The 11548-nt window shown below is 39.3% G+C and overlaps 1 pseudogene; it reads right to left on the bottom strand.

Annotated features, from left to right (window-relative positions):
* Positions 1-222: 222 nt before the first annotated feature.
* Positions 223-11177, bottom strand: LOC112607765 (annotated as a pseudogene).
* Positions 11178-11548: the final 371 nt, after the last annotated feature.

Genomic DNA, 11548 nt, shown 5'->3' with positions numbered 1-11548 from the left:
GGAGGCAGAGGCAGGAAAATTGCTTGAACCCAGTGGGTGGAGGTTGTAGTGAGCCGAGATGGTGCCCCTGCACTCCTGCCTGGGTGACAAAGCGAGACTCCATTTCAATAAATAAATAAATAAATAAAATCATCTTTTTATCTTGCTTTTGTTCCTGCAGCTAAATTAGAAATTTGAAGTGTTTTCCTTAAAAAAATGCAATGGCATTGTTTTTCTTATAAATTACAACTCTGATTTTCTCTTCAATGAAATCCATGTGTTCAATATGCTTGTTCACAGTTTGCCCCCTACCAAATGATGGCTTAATCCAAATATCTGGGCATGATACTGAGCTGAGTCTTCTGCAGAAAGTATGATCCACTCCCTGAGACCCCTGTCAAGGGAAGCTCACACATCCTGAGCTCCCTGTCTGGTGTGAGGGGAGGACAGCTGATAACCACCTGGCTATGCAGTGTTCCCAGGCATCACCGGTCCCCAGCCATGGCCTCTGCCTGCCACTGCCACAAATACAGCAAGAATGCCATCCCTTCAGACTCAGCTTTAATCCTCAGAGTTTCATCTAGTCCTTTATGGGCAGATGTTATCCAAACCCTAAATTTCCACAGGCCCTCTTGATTTTTTCATGGTGATCTAGATCAGACATTGAGCCCATGCATACTACACCCCTGTACTGACTTTCTGATTTTCAAAGCAATTCTACAATGTCTGCAACCCACTCAAAGTTTTTTTTTGTTTGTTTTTTTGTTTTTTTGTTTTTTTTACCATCTGGAGCCCTTCCAGAGTTGCTTCTTTGAGGTCACAATAAGACTGTTTTTCTTTCTGTTGGCTTTGATCTCTTGATGGCCAGAGTCTCTGGGTATCACTATTGGTAATGTCAACAACAACAACTTCTCTGGTGATTACATCAACACCAAATTCAATCTTCGTATCAACTTGTACACAGTTCTGTGGCAACCAGGATTTCTCCAGTATTTTAAAAATAACCTGTGCGGCATGACTCATGCTAGCCACTTCACTTTGGCCTTTACCAAGTCCAGCATAGCAAAATTTCATAGCAATTCACTATTTCTCATTACTGGCAGCATCCTTGAGAACATCTCCATGTTAGGTGAGTAAAACTCACATCTGTCGATGACACCAGGATTTCTTTTAAGAAAACAACCAGTTGCCATTCTGCAAACCCCTTTAACTGGAATAATTTCACACTGGGGCACAATGAAAGCCATATCCCCACATTTTGTGGTGAAAGCAGTTTTGATACCTGCTTCCTGTAATGACTGAAAAATATTATACAACTGATGATTTTATTTGTGATTGCAGCTTTTCCTTCCAGGCGATTCTTTCTAGCTGCATTTCCTGCTATAATATGGTCCTTGGACTACAAGAGGGCTTTCCATGAACTACCAGACAATTCATAGACTTTTTTTTTCTCATGTATTTTTTTTTTTTTTTAAAACCAGTGTTCAGTACCTTAGCTGTTGCCGTTAGCCTGAGTGGGTTGGGGGTGGCAACCTATTTTATTTTTTATACTTTTTGTATTTCCTAAAATTTCTGTCCTGAACATCTATCAGTTCTATGGTGGTATATTTTATACCATAAAACAAACCCACATCAAACCCTAACTCCTCTTCCCCAAATCAAAGCATCATCTTGTATTGTTTCATTTAGCTCAGAGGAAATTGACATAGATTAGCTGTCATTTCCCTCACTTCCAGTAACCAGCATATCAGAGAGCCTAACTGAGTTTGCCTTCAACTAAGTATAATAAATCCTCCACCCTTTAACGTCTCTCCTTTATCTGGTTTCCAACCTTGTCCAACCCTCTCTCACCCCAGGGACCTTGTTGCACTCTTTTAAGAAAGGCTTTTTTTTTTTTTCTTTAAATGTTGTAATGCTTTATACACGTAATGTAATACATAAACAAATTCAAGCTAGGTGTCATAATCATAAACCTAGTATTTGTAAACTCACAACTCATCTTAAGTGACAGGATGTTACCAGTACACTTGGAGCTATCAGGTTGAACCATGTGAAATGCCATTTTTTAAGATTAAAAAATTTTTGAATAGAGGCGGTTTCATATGATTTCATCTCACACTTGTGTGTTTTCCCCGATCCTGTTATCCTGCCTTTTCCCCAGCAATAGCTCTCCTCCAACCTGAAATTAAGTGATCACTTCCCTGATACTTAAATATTTTAAACACATATTTATATGTTGTATATCACTTAAAAATGTTATTTAACTTTGTTTTTGAGGTTCATATATGCTTTCTTGCTTTTTACAAATTCAGCATTCGTTTTATGGCTCGTCTATGTTGCTGGGCATAGATCTGTGGTTCATTCCTACTGCTCTGCAGTGCTGTCCATGCTCCATCCCAGGAAGAGAGAACAATTTGTTGGTTTCCGACATGAATAATCTTGCTGTGAATATATTTGTACATTTCTCCAGAGGCCTATGTACAAAAGTTTCTTAGGTAGTGGTTTTGAAACATTTTTGACTGTGACTAATAAGAAATACATTTATATTGAGACTCATCGCACACAAATATACATATATTAGCATGTTTATATCTAAAGCAATTTTCTTGAAATGATACTTTTCTTCTTCAGTATGATGTGTTCTGATATTTTCTATTCTTTTCCAGTCTGGTTTATTTTAGAGAAACATTTTGGTTATAACCCCCTACGTTTTTAAAAAATTTATGGAGCATTATTTTATAGTATGTGGATATCAAGTCTTGTTTATTCTAATAATGTACATTCTTTAAGATGTACAGGATTCTATATGTGTATATATGTACACACATATTTACACACATCAATGTATATATATATACGTGTATATATATGCAACATATATACCTACATGTATACGTGTGTGTATATATAAACATATATACACACATGTATATGTGTGTGTGTATATTTTTTTGAGACAGGGTCTCGTTCTGTTGCCCAGGCTGAAGTGCAGTGGTACAGTCACGGCTCACTGCAGCCTTGACCTCCTGGGCTCAATCTGTTTTCCCACCTCAGCTTCCTAAGTAGCTGGGACTACAGATACATGCCACCTTGCCCAGCTAATTTTTGTATTTTTTAGTAACACCAGGTTTCACTATGCTGAGGCTGGTCCCGAATTCCTGGGGTCAAGCGATCCTCCCTCCTTCGCCTTCCAAAGTGCTGAGATTACAGGCGAGAGCCACTGTACCTGGCTGGATTCTATATATTTTTATGAGTTCAAACTTGTTAGTAGCTATTTGAATAACTGCTTGTATTCACCATTTTACAGTTGTTTAGATTGTTTCACGCATTGATAATTGAGAGAAGTGTATTAACATTTCCCACTGCAATTATAGACGTGCTGTTTCTTCCTATAGTTCTATCAAGTTTTGCTTTATATGTTTTTAGCTTATTTCATTAGATGAAAATAAGTTATACATTATTTTGCTTTCTGGTGAATTGATTCTTTTATTCTTTTTTGATTACCATCTTTACTCTAATAATGCTTCAAGACTTGACTCTTCTATTTGATGTGATAACCAGCCTTTTATTGATTATTTGCCTGGTTTATATTTTCCAACCTTTTCCTTTCAATCTTCCAGCCACTCTTTTGTTTTAGGTATGTTGCTTGTAAAAGTATTTTATTACTTTTAAAAATATTTGATCTGGTTTTTTTGAAGAGCAAGGTGAGTCACTTTATAGTAATTGTTATTACTGATGTTTTTAGATTTATTTCAATTATCTAACTGTTAATTTTTTTCTTGCTCCTTTTATCCTTCTTTTGTCTTGCTTTCTTTGAAAGGGGAGTAGGTTGAGTTTGGTATATTTTTAATTTTGTCTTATTCCATACTTTCCCTGTATAATAATTTGGAAGTTATTGATCTATTTTTCTCTTTGAGCAACTACCTTTGAAATGTCACTGTGACGATTTAACAGAATCTAAAGTTGATAAATATCTTAATTATCTCTTTATTTGTACATGAACCTTAGAGCATAAAACTATCTATAGGCCAGGCACAGTGGCTCATGCCTGTAATCCCAGCACTTTGGGAGGCCGAGGCAGGTGGATTACTTGAGGTCAGGAGTTTGAGATCAGCCTGGCCAACATGGGGAAACCCTGTGTCTACTAAAAATACAAAAATTAGCTGGGCATGGTGGCACGTGCCTGTAATCCCAGCTACTCCGGAGGGTGAAGCACAAGAATCCCTTGATCCTGAGAGGCGGAGGTTGCAGTGAGCTGAGATCGTGGCACTGCACTCCAAAGCGAGGCTCTGTCTCAAAACAAAGCAAAACAAAACAGAACAAACAAAAAAATCCTCCTACCATCTCCTCCCCACTTATTCACATGCCATTGATGTCTAGTACTCTAGCTGTCTTCTTTCTTTTTTTAAAATCCCACAGGAGACATTTTTGTTTAACACTGCTAAGATTTGTTTTTATTTACAAATGTTCTTTTGGTCATAATTCCTTTAAATATCCCAGGCTTTCATTCTAGATACTTTTTCTGGACTTCCTACTGAAACACATACATATTTTAGAATTTCCTTTAATGAAAGGCATCTTTTAGAATATTTTAGGTCAGAAGATGTCTAAAAGTAACTCCATTTTTATTCAAACGAAAATGTATTTATGCTGCCTTTCTTTTTGAAAGATACTTTTTATGAAAGATACTTTTGATAGCTTTACAATTCTAAGTTGGCAATAATTTTGTGGTCAGATGTGACTTCGTTGTCTTCTGGTTTCCATGTTCACTGTTGAGAAGCCTCTGTCAGGATAATGATTGCTTGTTTGTAGCTGCTCTATTTTTCTCTTTGCCTGCTTTCAAGATCTTCTCTTTGACTTGGGATTCTACAACCATATTGCAAAATATGTCTGTATATATGTTGCTTTTTATTTATTTTGTTGGGTATTTGTTATGTTTCCTGCTTCTGTGCACCATGAAATCAACTAACTCTGGAAATTCCTAAAAATCACCTCTTTGCTTTTCTCTCTGTTCTCTCCTTCTGGGACTTTGATAGATATAACTTAAATATTTTATTCTATCCTCTGTGTCTTTATTCTCTTTTATATTTCCTATCTCCTTATCCCTGTATTAGACTTTGTTCAATTTCTTTAAGCCCATCTTTCAGTTCCCCAATTCTCTCAATCTCTACTTAATCCATGAGTTAGCTTATCATTAAAATTTTAATTTTAATAATTACATTTTTATTTCTTAATGTTTCATTTGATCATTTTCAAATATGTCTTGTAATTTTTTACAGTATTTTACTCCATAATTTTTTGTGTGTGTGTGTTTGAGATGGAGTCTCACTCTGTTACTCAGGCTGGAGTGCAGTGTCTCAGTGTCTGCATCTCGGCTCACTGCAACCTCTGCCTCCCGGGTTTGAGTGATTCTCCTGCCTCAGTCTCCCAAATAGCTGGGATTACAGGTGTGTGCCACCACGCCCAGCTAATTTTTGTATTTTTAGTAGAGACGAGGTTTCACCATGTTGGCCAGGCTGGTCTCAACCTCCTGACCTCAGGTGATCCACCTGCCTTGGCCTCCCAAAGTGCTGGGATTACAGGCATGAGCCACTGCGCCCAGCCTCCATAATGATTTTTAAGATCTGCCTTTTATTTCTTCAAATATTTCACACACTGTTACTTTATATACTATTTTATAATTACAATTTCTTGAGTGTTTTCGTGTCTGCTGGTATTCCCTAATGCTAGCTTGTTTGTCTGGATGTTGATAACTATAGATTGTGAGCTCATGTTTTTTTTAACTTAATCTGAGAAAATCCTTGGGATTAAAATAGGTTACTTTGCAATATAGAGCATTTTTGTTGCTTCTGCTGGGAGCTCAAGGATACTACCAGACTACAACCACACTGCTTCTTTAGGAGCTTGAGTTCAGATATCCAGTCCTGCAGTGGGTCCAAAGTTTGACTTCGTCTTTGCAGTGCAGTTCTAAGAATTTGCCTTCAGAGTTTGTTTTTATACACCTGCTCTATTCAGGTTTCAGCTCAACCTTTCTCCTCACTCCTCCTTGAAAATTTCCCTTGCTTTCCTGGGATCCTACCATGTATATTGTAGTGAGGGAGCCCTTCAGGGTACCTCAAGCCCTGTAATGTCAGAAGACCTTGATACCTCTCATAAGTATCTACATGTGGTTGTGGATACACAACAGCCAAAGGGACTTTTTAACAAGACGTAAATCAGATTACACTCCTCCCTGGTTGCAGACTCTCAAATGCACCTCTCAGCACACTGAGAACAAAACCCAAACACCTTATCTTGGCATCTCAGGCCTGCGGAATCTGGTTCCTGCCTGTTTCTTGGACTCTGTTTCCTACCGCTGCACGCATGGTCCAGAAGGACATTTTCTAGATTCTTTCCACAGACAGCCATTCCCATCGCACAGTTATAGACCCTCTGTTTGAAATTCTGCTTGTTTCCCTCAAGCATCCATTCTCTCTTTGGCCAGCCTTGGCATGCCGGGATCCTCGTCAGTAGGATCTCAGCAGTAGCCATGCTCCAGCCTGGTTTCTCAGCGCCATTCCAGCTAACGCAGCCACCCTCATCGCCAGTCACTCTGGATTACCTGTTTCCTTCCACCTAACGCAGCCACCCTCATCACCAGTCACTCTGGATTACCTGTTTCCTTCAAAGCATTTATCACCATTTAAAATGATCGTAATTGTTTTTGCATTCCCTCTGTTTATTTTTGCCTCTTTTCTAGGATATAATTCCAGGAGCACAAATTCTGTTGAATCCCAGTGCTAAGAAGTTCTGGCAGATAGTAGTCACTCATTAGATATTTATTGAGTAAATAAAAGAAAGTTACAACTCAGAAGTACTGTATTAGAATCCTTGCAAAGTACATGGTTTCTCCTAAGAAAATATATGAAATATACAAGAAGAGAGATGGCTGAGGAAAACCAGGGCATGGGGAAGGCCTGGGCCTTTGCGTGGAGGGTTTTTAGTTAGTAATGGAACCCCATTATCTTGTTCATGAACTCAGCAGCCCTGGATTCAAAACATCTGGGCAAGGTCAACTTTTGACTTTGTCTCTTAACCCAGAGTTTATCCATTTATCTACTGAACAAAGTTGAATGTGCTCCCATTCTACCTCTTTTTTCTCATGAAACTTGCAAGACTTTGGACAAACACACACACACACAGTTTTTTGTTTTTTAAAAAACACTTCAAAAATAATCTGTCTCATTGACCTTTCATACGCGTTTTTACTAATTCTGCCTTTTATTTCTTCAACTATTTCACACAGTGTTACTTTGTATTCTATTTCAGAATCACAGTTTCTTGAGTGTTTTGTTTTAGTTTCTGCTGGCATTCCCTAACATTAGCTTATTTGTCTGGATGTTGATAACTGTAGAATGTGAGCTGATATTTTACTAGTGGTCCCATAGTCAAAATCACTCTCTCAGGATCTAATTCAGAAAATACTGATGCATACTGTATGCCCAGGAAATTAAAAATTAATAACACTTTTTGGTGTAAAGCAGGAATAAGTTCAACTGTTATTTTTTGTTCAACGTCAACTCTTTGAGTGGCGATGTTTAACTCTGAATCTTGCTGTGCACAGTATGCAGAAACAGCAGTCTAATCTCCTTTTGATTAATGAGAAAACATTTTTCTTTCTCTCTGGTTGTTTTCCTCTCAGTAATGCATACACTGAAAACCGAGAACACATATATACATGTTGCAAAAATTAAGAGTTTGGAAATGTCATTGTTTTGGCAGATGTGTTTAGTCTTTTAAGCATGGCCAAAATGGCCCCTTGATAACTTCATTTTAACTTTATGAGTGTTAATTATTACTGAAAGCTGGGGTTTTGCCAGGTCCTTCAGCTATGCGGGGCCAGAACTGGCCATGGGCTTTTTAGGATGTCTCTGATTTCAATGAAAGCTCCAGGCAACATTTCTCTTTTTTTTCCCCCAGACTTTTCTTAATTAAGTTTTTTTTTCAAGCCTTACTGCATTCTTTATACCAACCAACTGCATCTTATATTGTAAATTGGTTTTGACTCTGAGGCTTGCATTTTCACTCAAGCCTGACCCTAAGGATTTTGCAAACCTGGCTTTCCAACCTTTCTCATGTCTCTGTGCACATGATTCGGGCTGAACGTACATGTATAGCCTTTATAAATTGTTTGCTTTTGGTGGAAATCAGTTTCAAGAAGCAAACTATTAAAACGATTTTCTGAAGCCTAATTCTCTTATATTTGCTGCCTTTACCTAACTCATTGCCTTTTAAGTAGTGTACAGTATAGGCTCCAAAAGCAAGATCAGCGGTTGTCATTAGTCATCATGGTAGGAGAGGTAGCAGTAGCAATATTATCTTTTCCAAGTGAAGAAATTTGATCCATTGCCATCTTGCAATTTAAATTGTTCTCTTGGACAGATTTTGAGGAAGTCATACAAAGGAGTAGACGGTATTTGATTTATTATTGAATAGGAAAATAAGATTCTGACATCCTTCCGTTCGTGAATACGAGTCTCATCATATACCTGTGAACAAGCTATAAAGGTTTTCTATAATAAGGGATTTGTCTGGTGTTTGTTCTGAGTTCCTGGCACAGGGCTTCTAAAGCCCTTGGATTTTTCTGAGTGGTGGAACTGTCTTTGTTATTCATGAGCCTCTTGGCTCACTCTTGAGTTTATGCTAATGAGGTGACGCCCAGTGAGCCCTTAGACAGCTTCAGGAGTGGGGGCTGGACACAAGAAAGACGATCCATGAGATACTAGGATTGGGACTTTGACCCAGCCCAAGCTCCAGAGAAGGGAGGGGAGGCTGGAGACTGAGTTCAACCCAGTGGTCAATCATACCTACGTAATGAACCCATCAAAACTCCACACACTGAGCATCAGGAGTGATTTGGTTGATGAACACATGGGTTTGCCGGGAGGGAGGTGCACCTTATTTTCACAGGAAGCGCAAGGAAGCTCTGTGTTGGGGATCCTCCCAGGCCTTCCCTCTGTGTCTCTTCATCTGGGTGGCCCTGAGCTGTTCTCTTTATTGTAAAGCTATAATCAAAAGTGTAGCACTTTCTTGAGTTCTATGCATTGTTATAGCCAATGATCAAACATGACAGGATTGTGGAAGTCCTTGAATTACTAGCCAGTTGGTCAAAAGTGTGAGTGGCCTGGGACACACTGAACTTGTGGCTGCTGTCTGGAGGGGGCTGTCTATGTGAATATTCATACACATACACTCGGGACTGACTGTGCTCCTCACCCGTGAGGTTCGTGCTAACTCCAGGTGGTTAGTGGCAGAATTGAACTGCAATATACCAATTGCTGTCAGAATTAAAGGTAAAATAAACATCTTTGAAACTGGCTAAAAGACAGACCTCGTATATACATCTGGGTAAAGCACAGAAAGTCATTCTGAATGAGAAAGGGTGATTGGCCAGGCTGAACACAATTTCTTTAGGCTTACGTACTGAGCATAGAAAAAACACCTTCTTGAAAAGCTGTTGAGTACTGTGCTTAGAACCTGAGTGATGGGTCATTCATACCCCAAACCTCAGCATCACCTAATCTACCCAGGTAACGAACCCTCACAGGCACCCCTTGAATCTAATATAAAATTTGAAAAAGAAAGAAACAAATATATATACACACACAAAGAACTCTTAAAACTCAGCAGTAAGAAAACAAGCTGATTAAAAAGTGGTCCAAAGACCTTAACAAACACACCGAAGAAGATATATGGATGGGAAAAAAATGTATGAAAAAAATGCTGTGTATCACATGTCACCAGAGAGTGCAAATTAAAACAGCAACGAGATACTACTACACATCTTTTAGAATGACCAAATGTGTAACACTGACAACACCAAACGCTGGTGAGGATATGGGACAACAGGAACGTTGCTGGTGGGAATGCAGAATGGTACAGCCACTTTGAAGGACAACTTGGTGGTTTCTTACGAAACTAAGAACCCTCTACCATAGGATCCAGCAATCATGCTCCTTACTATTTACCCAAAGGAGTTGAAAACATGTTCATCCACATACACACAAAAACCTGCACACAGATAGCAGCTTTACAGCAGTTTAGTACATACCTGCCAAAACTTGGAAGCAACAAAGATGTCCTTCAGTAGGTAAATGGATAGATAAACCATGAGACATCCAAAGAAATGAGCTCGCAATCTGTGAAAAAATATGGAGGAACTTTAAATGTACATTACTAAATAAAAGGAACCAATCTGAAAAAGTCTGCACATTGTATGATTCTAACTATAAGATATTCTTATAGTGGTTGCAAGATCTGTGGTTGGTTGCAAGGGGTTGGGGATAGGGAGATAAATAGCACAGAGGAGTTTTAAGGCAGTGAGGATACCCTGTGTGATACTATAATGATGGATATGTGTCATTATACATTTGTTTAAACTCAGGATTTACAACACTAAGAGTGAACCCCAGTGTAAACTATGAATTTCAGGTGACGATGATGTGTCGGTATAAGTTCATCAGTTGTAACCAGGGTATCCCTCTGGTGGGGGATGTTGATAATGAGGGAGGTTATGCATGTGTGGAGGTAGGAAGTATATGGGAAACCTTATGCCTGCCTCTGAATTTTGCTGTGACCCTAAACATGCTTTAAAAAATAAAGTTGTGGCCAGGTGTGGTGGCTCAGGCCTGTAATCCCAGCACTTTGGGAAGCTGAGGCTGACAGATTGCTTGAGCCCAGGAGTTTGCAACCAGCTTGAGCAATATGGTAAAACTCCATCTCTACAAAAAATACAAAAGTTAGCTGGGCATGGTGGTGCATACCTGTGATCCCAGCTACTTGGGAGGCTGTGGTGGGAGAATTGTTTGAGCCCATGAGGTTGAGGCTGTAGTGAGCTGTGATAATGCCATTGCACTTCAGCCTGGGCAACAGAGTGAGACTCTTGAAAGCAAGCAAGCAAGCAAACAAGCAAGAAAAAAAGAAAGAAAGAAAAAGAAAGACAGGATAGAAGATAGAAGAAGGAAGGAAGGAGAGAGGGAGAGAGAGAGAAAGAAAAGACAGGAAGGAACGAAGGAAGGAAAGGAAGAAGGAAGGGAGGAAGAATAAAAGAGAGAGGCTGTTTTCCTGGGATACTCTGGGAACAAGCAGCGGCACTTGGGAACCAGGTCATAAGCTGCAGCAAAGAGTTGGGAAACTGTTCTTCCTGCATTGTATTGCATGCTTATTTGTAATAAATAAAAATAAAATAAAATAAATAAAAATAAATGTACTTACATTGGAATACACATTTGCGCTGGCTTCTTGGAATTTGGAAACTCAGCCAGCCTCAAGAGGCACAATAATAGTATCATCACGGCGAGTCCCATAGGCAGTGATGGATGAGCGTCCTTCAGTGTCTTCAGGACTGTGGGTGTATTGATTGATAGGTCGAGTAAAGCTGCAGCGGGGAGCAGGTGAAGCTGAGTGGGGACGGAGGTTGATGCCCTGGATGGGTAAGCAAGGCACGTTTTGGGGAAGCCCTGAAAGAGTTGGCTGAGGGGAGATTATATGCGAGTGCCAAGAGAGGACCTGGCCTTGGCTGTCCACGTGG

The sequence above is a fragment of the Theropithecus gelada genome, chromosome 15 (genome assembly GCF_003255815.1).
Source record: "Theropithecus gelada isolate Dixy chromosome 15, Tgel_1.0, whole genome shotgun sequence".
NCBI lineage: Eukaryota > Metazoa > Chordata > Mammalia > Primates > Cercopithecidae > Theropithecus > Theropithecus gelada.
The sequence above is the reverse complement of the archived record's forward strand: the minus strand, read 5'-3'. Positions and strand labels throughout refer to the sequence as shown.